The sequence below is a fragment of the Apium graveolens genome, chromosome 3 (genome assembly GCF_009905375.1).
Source record: "Apium graveolens cultivar Ventura chromosome 3, ASM990537v1, whole genome shotgun sequence".
Classification (NCBI taxonomy): domain Eukaryota; kingdom Viridiplantae; phylum Streptophyta; class Magnoliopsida; order Apiales; family Apiaceae; genus Apium; species Apium graveolens.
Genome location: NC_133649.1, coordinates 82,468,186 through 82,481,298, shown reverse-complemented (window position 1 = coordinate 82,481,298; position 13,113 = coordinate 82,468,186).

Below are 13,113 nucleotides of genomic sequence, written 5' to 3'. Positions count from 1 at the left end.
ATGCTATACCCATAATGAGTCAGTAAATCGCGTATGCCCTTTTGAATCAAACACATTTTGATTATGCAAGTGCTTTTTTAGGGTTTATTGGTGATAGGATGAAAGAAGATAACAATATAGTCTATTTTGCTAGATTTTTTCAACTTATTTATAATTTCTGTTATCCTGATACACCACACACCTTTAGTGAGTTGATTGAACCCTTTAAGCTACACAAAAGGGCTTTCACTGACTTATTATCTACTGATAATAGAAAGAATGTACTAAGACCCCTCCAAATTCCTCAGTCTGTTAAACAATTCTTAGTAAATGCTGATCCTCTCATATACAGTACCATTTATCCTGATATAGCACCAGCAGAATCTCAAACTCCATCAGCACCTACAATAAATACTCAACCAGCTCAATCCTCACAACCACAGCCTACCATCAGAACTTATTTCCATCCTGCTCAATCTTCTCAACCACAACCATCTGTTACAACATCTAGACCCAAACCTACAAGGGCAAAATTTGTTCTTAAATCTCCACCAAGGAGAAGAAGGATGATTCTTAGTGATGAATGAGATGAAGACGAGCAAGTCCAGGTTCATGCATCAGAACCTGTGATAGTATAAGCTGAAAAAGAATTTTTTTATAAGGAGGTAGCAGCTGAAAAAGATATTTCTCAGAAGGAAACAGAAGCTGAGGGTTCCAGTATTTTAAAGAGAAAAAGAACTTCAAGTTCTGATGCTGCTCAAGCAACTCCTCCACCATCCAGGAGATCAAAGAAAACGAGAGCAGGAAGGCATATGGCACAACCTCACTGTGAGGATGCTCAAAAAGCTGAGAAAAGGGATCAGGAATCTCTGATCTCAACAAGACCAATAGTGATTGAAGCCTTGCCACCTCCACCTCAAGCTCAAGACACTGTTCCAGACACAGTGATCACACCTCCTGTCTCTCCTAATAAAAAAAATGTTCCAGTTGAAGATTCATGATTAAGTCCTGAAATTGACCTTCATACGCTGATCATTCCATTTGTCCTGCATCTGGAAGCTCCACAAGGACAAGTGACAACTCCACCTGTTTCTCCACTAAATGCTGAAGTTCCAAATACTCCAATTCTGGATGTGGAAACATATGAAGTTGTACCAGAATCTCCAATAACCATACACACACTTGTGTTGTCAGAAGATGATGAGCTTAACTTAAGTTCTGGAGACAGCGCTCCAGTCAACACTCCAGCTCTAATTCTTGGAAATGAGGAATTGTTGAAATATGTTGAACACGAAGCTCCTGTTCCATGCGAAGAAACTCACAGAGGAGTTGAATGGACCAAGAAGTGGAATGAATCTAACTTCATTTCAAGCTCCAAAGTTCTTTCAGATCATATTGCTAAAGCTGATGAGTTGATGAAAAATTATGCTTTTAAAGCTCAACTTAAAGTCACAGCTCTCAGTACTAAAAGCCTTCAAGGTCAACACTCCATTAATCATGCCAAGGTTGATAAACTACAGGAAAATACTGATAAGCTGGACCTAATGATCAAGCTGGACAAGAACAGGTTTATCAGACCTATTCATGAGAAAGTAGAGGCTATTGAGAAGGTTCAAGAAAAGCAACATGCCCAACTGACTGAGGTCCTGCAGAATCAAGCTTCTCAACAAGCTCAAGTGAATGAAATCCAATCTTCAGTAGAACTTCTTCTATCTTTACTCCTACCAGATGATGCCAAAAGGGGGGAGAATGTAGTGAAGTCCAAATGCTCTACTAGTCAAGTACTGAAGAAGAAGGATGATAAGGAAGATAACCAGGAAAACCCCAGCAAGGGTCAAGGTCAAGGGCAAAGCAGCAAAGTTTCTTCAAGGAAACTAATTTTTGACTCTAGCAAATATTCTACACAGAAGAAGACAAGTTCTGAAGCTATAAATGCTCAAACTCTGAAAGCAAGTTCTGATGATCAAAGTCTGATATCAAGTTCTGATCTTCTCATTCAAGGTGATAGTCAAGACTCTCAGGATTTTTTACAAATTCTGAAGCTCATGGAAAAGGAGACTACAGTCTATTATAAAGATCCCAAGATTCAGACACTTGATGAAGAAATTGCCAGAGGACTATTTCTCAAGCATAATCCTGGAATGGATTTAGAGACTCTCAAGGAGGAAGAAGCTAGATTTGCAGCTGAGAAGACAAATCTTAAGTCTAAAGCTTCTAATGCAAAGAAACCTCTAAGGCCTAAGGCAAAAGGAATTGTGATCAAGGAAAGCTCCGAGGCTTCAAAGCCCAAGACAAGATCACATTGAAATTGATCCCAAGGATAAAGGGAAAGGAAAGATTGATGAACTAACAAAGACACAGGAGATGAAGATTCCTCAAATCCTGATGAAACCAGTGTGCAAAATGGTTCAAGTTTTTGATGATACAGCTGCTGAAGATGAAACTGTTGAAACTATGAAAAGAAGGAAGATATTAGAATAATCTAAGACAACCTCTAACATAGCTCAAGTTGTTCAGAGTGAAGAACAGCAAGCTACAGAAGAAACAGCAAATTCTGATCAAGTCATCAAGACATCAACCTCTGACAGTGCTCAAGTTGATTTGAACAAATTAACAATTACTGATAAGAGAAAACTCCTATAAAAAAATGTTAATCCATCAGATCCTAAGAAAAGTCAACTATTATCTGATTTCATGATTGTTGGATTGAAAGCCAGAGAAGCAAGAGACAGAGCTGGATTAGGTTCCGAAGAAGCCAAAATTAAGATAGAAGTTGAAGTACTTACAAGAGATCCATTTTTATTGACTGATAAACCTCTTGAAGAAGTTACACAGAAACACCTTGACAAGGTTATATATGTTCAAGTGGTACTGGATGCTCATGATAAAAGTAATGTCAAAGAAAAGCTGATTCTGTTTCTTGAAGATGGAAGAACATACCGAATATCAGAATTAGATGTGTTGAACAAATCTCTGAAAGAACTTCAATTCTTTCATTATCTTTTGGAGATAAAGTCTGAGATTACCAGGAGATGGTCAAATTTCATAATGAAGACCATAAGGGATAAAGCAAGAATTTTTGGATCAAGGGTTACAGAATTCATTCCAAATATAGTTGATGATGATGGAAGTGAAATTCCAATGAAGAAGGATTCTGCTAAATTTGAGGTTATTCTTTAAGAGAAATGTCTGTGCTATAATGAAGACTCATCCCATCCAAGAGTAACCAGACTTGGTGATGGTTTAGAAAGAAATCATATCTCAGCACTAAGGACTGCAATCTACCAGATTGGAAGTCAAGATAAAGAAATGAAGCAAGTCAAAGCTACATTAGCTCAAGTCCTAAGGAATGCAGAAGAGAAGCTGATATCAAACTTTGTCAAGGATTACTTTGGATTCCTATTGACTCAATAAAATTGGTAAAAGCTACTAGCACTGTAAGTTATAGTTAGTTGTCTAAATAAACTCTCATTGCATTTGTACTTAAATGTTTTTGAGATCATCAAATCTATTAACTTGTATATTTTTCATAATTTTTAAGTTGGGGGAGATTGTTAGATATATTTGAGATGTCATGTCTAATCTGTTGTCTTTATTTTCAGAACTTAATATCAGGACTTACTGGAAATCAGAACTTACTGAAGTCAGAACTTATATAAGAACTTAAGGCCGTCAGGATTTATATCAGGACTTAAGTGCGGGTACTTCAGATAAGGAATGCAGCTAATTTAAAGGAAATGATCATGACTAAAACAATATAAGATATTCATGAAGAGTTAGAAGACTAGAAGACTTGTAGAAGATAATATCTGATTGATATATTTTAGGAGACAGAATTATATTCCATATCAATTAGAAGATATCTTATAACTGTATACTATATAAACACAACTTAGGGTTTACACTATATGTGTTATCATTCACGAGAAAGATTATACATTGTAACCTAGCATCTCTTAGTGATATTGTTCATCACTGAGAGAGAACAATTGTTCTATTGTAACAGAGTTTATTATATTGAATATACTTGATTACTGTTACATACTTGTGTTCGAAATCGATTTGATTGTATTAACACTATATTCAACCCCCTTCTATAGTGTTGTGTGACCTAACAATATTCATACATGCACATTTAGCAAATAAATTCACTTAATTCATCATGCATATAATAAAATACATCAAATATTCCTAGCTTAATATCTTGAACAACATTTAGGACATATCAGGATTTGATCAATGTACATCAGGATTTGATCAAATATAAATTAAAAAGAATTTATTTGTCCCAACTAACCATACCAAGTTTATTGACAAGCTTTGTAAATGTTGCTTCAGGTAATGGCTTCGTGAAGATATCAGCCAACTGCTGCTCAGTGGGAACAAAATGAAGCTCAATCGTTCCTTCCATGACATGCTCTCTTATAAAATGATATTTGATACTGATATGTTTAGTAAGAGAGTGTTGCACTGGGTTTCCTGTCATAGCAATAGCACTTTGATTATAACAATAAATAGCAATGTTAGAAAATGATAATCCATAGTCCATGAGCTGATTTCTCATCCATAACAACTGAGCATAGCAACTCCCAGCTGCAATATATTCAGCCTCAACAGTTAAAGTAGAAATAGATTTTTACTTCTTACTGAACCATGAGACTAATCTGCCTCCCAAAAACTGACAGCTCCCATATGTACTCTTCCTGTCTATTTTGCAGCCAATAAAGTTAGTGTTTGAATAACCACATAACTCAAAATCAGCTTCCCTTGCATACCAGAGACCAAGTGATACAATACCCTTGAGGTATCTGAAAATTCTCTTTACTGTAATAAGATGAGGCTCCCTTGGATTTGCCTGAAATCTTGCACACAGGTGGCAAACATAATGCCTGGCCTACTAGCCGTTAGGTACAAAAGAGAACCAATCATACCTCTGTAATTTGAGACATCAACTGCTGTACCTTCATGGGGATCAAGCTTTGTAGCAGTTGCCATTGGAGTAGTTGCTATTGTACTATCTTGTAAATTAAACCTTTTCCGCAGATTCTTTGTGTACCTTGACTGATTAATGTAGATGTCATTATCAGTCTATTTAATTTGCAATCCCAAGAAGTAACTCATATCTCCCATCATGCTCATTTGATATCTTGATTACATCAACTTTGAGAACTTATTACACAGTTTTTGATTAGTTGATCCAAAAATGATATCATCCACATAAATTTAAACTAATAGCAGATCTTTACCTTGATTCAGATAAAATAAAGTTTTATCTATTGTACCTCTTTTGAATCCACTTTCCAGCAAAAACTGAGCAAGAGTCTCATACCATGCCCTAGGTGCTTGCTTTAGTCCATAGAGTGCTTTGTCAAGTCCATAAACATAATCAGGATGTTTAGGATCCACAAAACCTGGTGGTTGTTCAACATAGACTTCCTCCTCAAGTTCTCCATTGAGAAATGCACTCTTGACATCCATCTGAAAGACTTTAAATTTCTTGTGTGCAGCATATGCCAAGAAAATTCTGATAGCTTCCAGCCTAGCAACAGGAGCAAATGTTTCATCATAGTCAATACCTTCCTATTGAGAATATCCTGTAGCCACTAATCTTGCCTTATTTATGATAATTGTTCCCTCATAATTAGTCTTATTTCTGAAGACCCACTTTGTGCCTATAATTGACCTATTTTTAGGTCTAGGCACCAGCTTCCATACTTCATTTCTTTCGAACTCATTCAACTCTTCTTGCATAGCCAAAACCAAATCTGCATCCTTGAGTGCATCTTCTACTTTCTTTGGCTCTTCTTTTGAGAGTAGATTGTGATATAAACATTCATTTTGAGTTGCACTCCTTGTCTTTACACCTTCATCAGGATTTTCAATGATCAGATGAGGAGTATGATCTTTAGTCCATTTTCTGGCACTGAGAAGTGTCCTTCTGGAGCTAGATGCTCCCCCTGAATTGTATGCCTCATCAAATGCATTTGAGGCTCCCCCTGAATCTGTGCTATTATCTCCTGATGAATTTTTGGGACTGGAATCATGTCCATATGATGTTGAATCAGCATTGGATTCTGAATGATCAGATTGAGAAGAACCTTGAGTTGATTTTTCAGTGTTAGTACCATCAGCTGACCCTTGCTGTTGCTCCCCCTGAACATGTCAAGGTTCATAAATACAATGATTATCTTTAGAATCTGAAGGAGTATCAGGATTTGGATCATCAAGATTTGATAATTCATTAGAGTTTGATCCAGATTCCAACAATGCATTTTTATTTGCAAAGATGAAACTTTCATGAGTGTCTTCTTCAAAATCAGGAATCTTCTTATAATCAAAAGATACATTAATCGAGATAACTACAATATTTGTTCTCAAATTGAAAACTTTGTATGCTCTTGATGGTGAGTATCCAACAAAAATTCCTTCATCAGCTTTTGATTCAAACTTTCCTAGCTGATCAGTATGAGTTCTCAAAACAAAGCACTTACATCCAAATACATGAAGATGTTTGAGACTGGGATTCTTTTCTTTCAGTATCTGATAAGGAGTAACACCATGTCCGTTTATCAGTGTGATATTCTGAGTATAATATGTTGTGTTTACTGTTTCAGCCCAGAAGTAAGTGGATAGTTTTTCTTCTTCCAGCAGAATCCTGCCAGCTTCAATCAAGGTTCTGTTCTTCCTCATAACAACACCATTTTGTTGAGGTGTACCAGGAGCTGAGAATTGTTGTTTTATGCCTTTGAACTTGCAGACTTCCTCCATTTTTGAGTTCTTGAACTCAGTGCCATTATCACTTCTCAGAATTTTGACTTTGTGGGTGGATCCATTTTCAATTTTCCTTATGTGATCCTGAAGAATTTCTAGAGTTTCATCATTCCTGTGTAGACAATAAACCGAAGTATATCTAGTGAAATCATCAACAATTACAAGTGTGTACCTTTTCTTTTTGATGGGCATTATGTTCACTGGTCCAAAGAGATCCAAGTGTAACATGTGATATGGCTCAGAAATAGAGAATTTTGTTTTGCTTTTGAAAGATACTCTTCTCTGTTTGGACTTCTGGCAAGCATCACAAAGACCATCATATGAGTATAGCATATTTGGTAATCCTCTTACTAGCTCCTTCTTGGAAAGTTCATTGATTGAATTAAAATTGAGATGTGAGAGCTTCCTGTGCCAGTTCCAGCTCTCATCTACTGATGCCTTTGAGATAAGGCAAGTAGCTTCTTTCTTAATACTTTCATGCACCCTTCTTCATATATGTTGCCATGTATGTATCATATCAAGATAATTTTCTTTGACTTGTTATGAACAACTTCACAGTGTGAGTCATAGAATACCACATTATAACCTCTATCAGTGATTTGACTGATACTGAGAAGATTGTGCTTCAGTCCTTCCACCAGAGCTACATTCTATATTGCTGCTTTTCCAATTATCAAGTTGCCATATCCCACAGTGTGTCCTACATTTCCATCACCATAAGATACATCTGGGCCAACCTTCTTCTTAAATTTTGACAGCATGGATTTATTTCCAGTCATGTTTCATGAACATCCACTCTCCAAGACAAGGGTATTTTTCTTGTTACCCTTAGAATAAGAGGAAACATGATCATCAAATCTAGCCATCAGTGCATAGTATGTATCTTCATTTTCAGAATCAGAGGAGTCCATCCAATTCTTGCTTGATGTAATCAGGGCTTTGTTCTTCCCTTTATCATGCTTTGTCTTCTTACACTATGTAGCAAAGTGACCAGGCTCATCACAGTTGCAGCATTTGATTTTCGACCTGTCTACTTTTTCAGCTTTAGAGTCCTTTCTATCTCTTCTTCCAGTTGACTTCCTTTCCCCTCCAGTGAACTTCTTCCTGAAGCTTCTATTCTTCTGGGACTTCCTGAATTGCATCCTCTTGAAGCCCTTAACCAGCAATGCAGCCATTTGCATGATATCAGAATCTGTCATGTTCTCATCAGTTTCAAAATTAGTATCATCATTAGGATTTGATGATGAATCATCAGTATCTGATTCTGGCAGATTGTTCTTTTTCCTTGCAACTTCAACAGACCTTTCTTTTGAAGCTTTAGCATTCACTTTCAAAGCAACTGATTTTCCTTTACTGCTTTTCCATTCCTTCATTTGCTGGACTTCCAAGTCATGAGTTCTTAGCATGCCATAGACCTCATCCAGAGTGATTATTTCCAAATCATACTGATGTCGTATGATTGAAGTATGAGTCTCCCATTCTTCATTCAAGCTCTCAGAAACTTAGTGTTTGAATCCTCTCGATCATAGACCTTTCCCACCAAAGATAGATTGTTGAGTAGGGTGAGAAATCTGTCATAGATGTCGGTGTGACTTTCATCAAGCTTGGCCTAAAAGTGTTCATATTCTTGATCAAAATAGCCCTTCTGTTCTTCTTGATGGCCATGGTTCCTTGACATTAAGTTTCAAGAGCATCATAGATCTCCTTGGCAGTCTTGTAGGCTATAACCCTATTTGACATCATAGAATCAAGACTGTTATGCAAAATGTTTCTTACCTTTGCATCTTTCAGCACAGCTAATTTCTCTTCTGGTGTCCACTCACTTTTCTCCTTCAACTGATAGTGTTCAGCAACAGTAGGAGTTGCAGGCACCAATTTTGTTAGCATGTAGGGTCCATCATTAATTACGTCGAGATAGTCTGGATCTTTAGCCTCCAGGTGCATGAGTATCTTCACCTTCCATGTAGGATATTCAGTCTTTTTCAAAATAGGGATTTTAATAATTTCATACTTGTTCAGAGACATGTTTAGATCACTTCTGATTGTAACTTTATCAGTGAGCTCTGATACCAATTGTTGCCCAGTAAAGATACAATTGTTTAAGGGGGGTTGGATAGAATTGTATAAACGTTTCGAACAAATATAAAAATATAATAGTTCATATTTCTGATAAAAACTGTTACAAAATCTCTCAAGAAATACTGATGTTCTTGAGAGCTGCTAGGTCATACAATGCTCGAGTTAATCACTATGTGATGACCTAAACTATGTTTATATAATACACAGCTGCTACAAATTAGTCTATGATATGCATTATCAAATACTAATAGAAAATGATACATATCTCTAACTGAATTTACAAAGTCCTATGACTCAGACTGAACAGACATCCATCCCTCAAAATAAGGAACAGACTTAATCTTCACAATAGACTGTTCTTCAAATACTGATGCTTCTGCAGATACTGGTGGGCATCAAATTCTAATGACACATCAAATCCTGATGACATCCAGAACAGCCAGATCTTGAGCTTCTCCTGATCATTAAGAATCAACACGTAACATGAAGGCGAAGGAAGTAACTTAGTTCTCCCATCATGCTCATCTCATATTCACTCTGCATGAGTCTTGAGAATCTTTGATATTTCATTTGTAGAGCCAAAAATGATATCATCCACATAGATTTGAACTAGGATAATATCATCACCATGCTGCTTGTAGAATAGGGTCTTATCAATTGTCCCTCTAGTGAATCTATGTTTGAGTTGAAATTCTGACAGTGTGTCATATCATGCTCTACGTGTTTGCTTCAATCCATATAAAGCCTTTAACAGTTTATAAACAAAGTATGGAAATTTTGGATCTTCAAATCCAGGTGGTTGTTACACACAGATTTCTTCTTCTAATTCACCATTAAGGAATGCACTCTTTACATCCATTTGATATACCTTGAAATTTGAATGTGCAGCAAATGCAAGAAAAATTCTTATTGCTTCAGGTCTTGCAACTGGAGTAAAAGTTTCAACATACTCAATTCCTTCTTCCTGTGAGTAGCCTTTGGCATCAGTCTTGCTTTGTTTCTTTTAAATTGATTTAGCTCTTCTTGCATGACAGTTATCCAGTAAGGATCAAGTAGAGCTTCCTCAGTTTTCTTAGGCTTAATTTATGAAAGAAAGCATGCATGCAAGCATTCATTTGTAGTGGCACTTCTAGTCCTCACTCCAGCATTTCGATCACCAATTATTGCATCTCTTGTGTGACCTCTATCCCATTTTCTGGTGTAATCTTGTTGACTAGAGTTGTCTGTATTTTCTTCATTATTGGCATGACTTACATAACTATCATCTTTCCCCCCTGAGTTTGTGCCATCAAATTTAGTTGAATTTCTACCTTGAGATGAACTCTCATCTTCAAAATTCACTGGTTCATTTGATTCTTTATCCATCTTGTTGTTTGTGTTAATCTCAACATCATCCTCAGAATCACTATCAATGCTCAGATTTTCAAATTTAAGGGCTTCGGCTTCATTTTCATCAAGGCATTCCAATCCCCGATACTTGCCATCATCGAAGGTCACATATGTGCTTTCCATAATTTTCTTTTGCTTAAGCACATAAACTCTGTAGGCAGTCCTTTCTAATGAATATCCCTGAAAAATAGCTTTTAATATTTGGAGTCAAATTTTCTAACATATTCAGAGTTGTCTTTGTGCACAAAGCATTTACTTTCAAACACATGCATATGCTTTACAGTAGGCTTTATTTTTAATAAAATTGAGTAAAGTGACTTGCCAAGGTTTTTGTTGATTAGGTATCTGTTTTGAGTATAACATGTAATACTGACAGCTTCTTCCCAAAAACTTGTTGGCAAATTGGCATCTTGTAGCATTGTTCTTGCAGCTTCAACTAGAGTTCTCATTTTCCTTTCAACCACACCATTTTGCTGAGGTGTCCTTGCAGTTGAGAAATCTTGAACAATGCTCTTTTCTTTGTAGAATTCACTGAAGGCTGCATTCCTAAATTCTACGCCATTATCACTTCTCAATATTTTAACACAATTTTGATCCTCAACATACTTCTCAACTTTCTTTATGTGTTCAATGATGATGTGTGGATTTTCATCTTTTGAGTGCATAAATTTCATCCAAGTGTATCCATAATAGTCATCTATCATTATCAATGCATATTTCTTCCTAGATATAGACAAGACATTAACTGGTCCAAACAGGTCCATATGAATAAGATGTAATGGTGCACTTATTGAATTTAAAGTCTTGCTCTTGTGACTGGACCTCTTCATTTTGCCATTTTGACAAGCCTAAAACACTTCATCTTGAAAAAATTCCAGAGTTGGCATGTTTCTCACTAATTCCTTTTTCACCAAGGTATTGATTGCTTTGTAATTCAGGTGAGAGAGTTTCTTGTGCCACAACTTGCTATGCTCAATGGATGCCTTGGTGTAAAAGCAACATATACCATCCTTGTTTTCTGAATTCAAGTATGCAATAAACAGGCTTCCTTTCCTTGCTACTTTCAAAGCAATTTTAACAGTTTTCGTGCTGACAATTGAACAATCTTCCTTGTCAAATATTACCTTGAATCCTTTTTTATGAACTAGCCGACACTGAAAAGATTTACTTCAAGTCCAGCAACTAGTGCTACATCATCAATGAAAATATTTACAGAAATAAGCTTACCATATCCCATTGTAAATCCTTTGTTGTTGTCTCCAAAAGTCATCAATGGGTTAACCACCTCCTCAAACTGTGATAGTAGGGCCTTATCACCTATCATATGCCTGGAATATCCACTTTCAATGATCCATATGACTTTATTCTTCTTTCCCTGTACACAATGAGGATTAAGTTTGTTTAGCTACCTAAGCATAGTTGGGCACTTTCTTCTTTTTCACAAAAGTTGCAGGAATAGAGTTTAAGCTTTTAAAAGAACATTATTTGTTGTGCAAGACGTACCTATACAATAACAAGACTAAGTCACATTAACAACCCTAAGATTAAGTTATATGATAGTCTAAATTTGTATTCTATATTGTATTTCTTGAGTCTGTAAAATGGTTAGAAGACTGGACTAGGGATTTTTCTGTGAACAAATTCAAGCTCAGGATTAAACTCTGGAAGAAGATCAAGCCATGATCATGCCTCAGAGAAAATTGTAGAAGCTTGGAGCTGAATAAAGATATTCTATGAAAAATATTCTATGTCAAGATATCGACAAGTCACATATCAAGTTATATCGAGAAGCCATTCGAGAAGTCCAGAATGACTTATCGAGAAGTCCAAAATGGCTTATAGAGAAGTCTCAGAGATATCAACAAGTTAAATAAAGATGTAGAGAATTGGAGATATCGAAAAGTTAACTCTGCATGTAGAGAACTCAGAGATATCGAAAAGTCAAAAGAAAATGTGAAGAATTATAGATATCGATAAGTCAATTTCTCATATAGTGGTCTCAAAGATATCGACAAGTCAAAATGTATATAAAGAGATCTCAAAGATATCGACAAGTCATTTCTATATGTAGAGATCTCAGACATATCGACAAGCCATTTCACATGCAAGGATCTATAGACCTCGACAAGTCAAGTATACCTATAGAGAACTCAGAGATCTCGATAAGTCATTATACTTATCGAGATGTCACTTCTCTATAGAACAAATGGGAGATCTCAACATACTTCTCAAATACCGAATGCAGACAAGTTCAAGATTCAAGATTATCAGTCAACAAATGATCTATTCACTAGATTGAAAAGTCTACAAAGTAGCTTGAAACATACAAGATCAAGGGCCAAGATTAACTAGAAAAAGGGTGGTCATAGATCTGCAAGATTCTGCACATATTTGCTAAGCTAGAAATAGAAATACAAAGAGATTACTTTAGAAAGTAGTTTAGTACATTTTAGTGCAAGTCTTGTAAACCCGTGCTGCTAGTCTATAAAGCATGCACGGGTCCTTGATTAAAAAAACAGATCTAAATTTTCTTGTATTCTCTCAAGATAGAAGTTGAGTTCTTATTTTCTTAAGAACACATAATTTGTAGAAAGACCAACTTAATTAATAAAAATTATGTGTGTTTTAAAAATACCGTGCTTGTTGATTATTTATGCTAACACATTATCTCTACAATATCTTAACTGTTTTGTTCACCTATAATCCAAACAAGTTTAAAAAGGCTAAAAGTCTAAGAAACATATTTACCCCCCTCTGTATTGTATTCAATATCTAACAAGTGGTATCAGCGCAAAATCTAAAAGTAAACAGATAAAGATCTTGGAAGTATGAGTGCACAAAAGATAAGCAATATCAAGATACCAGCCTTTGATAAAATCAATTATACACTATGGA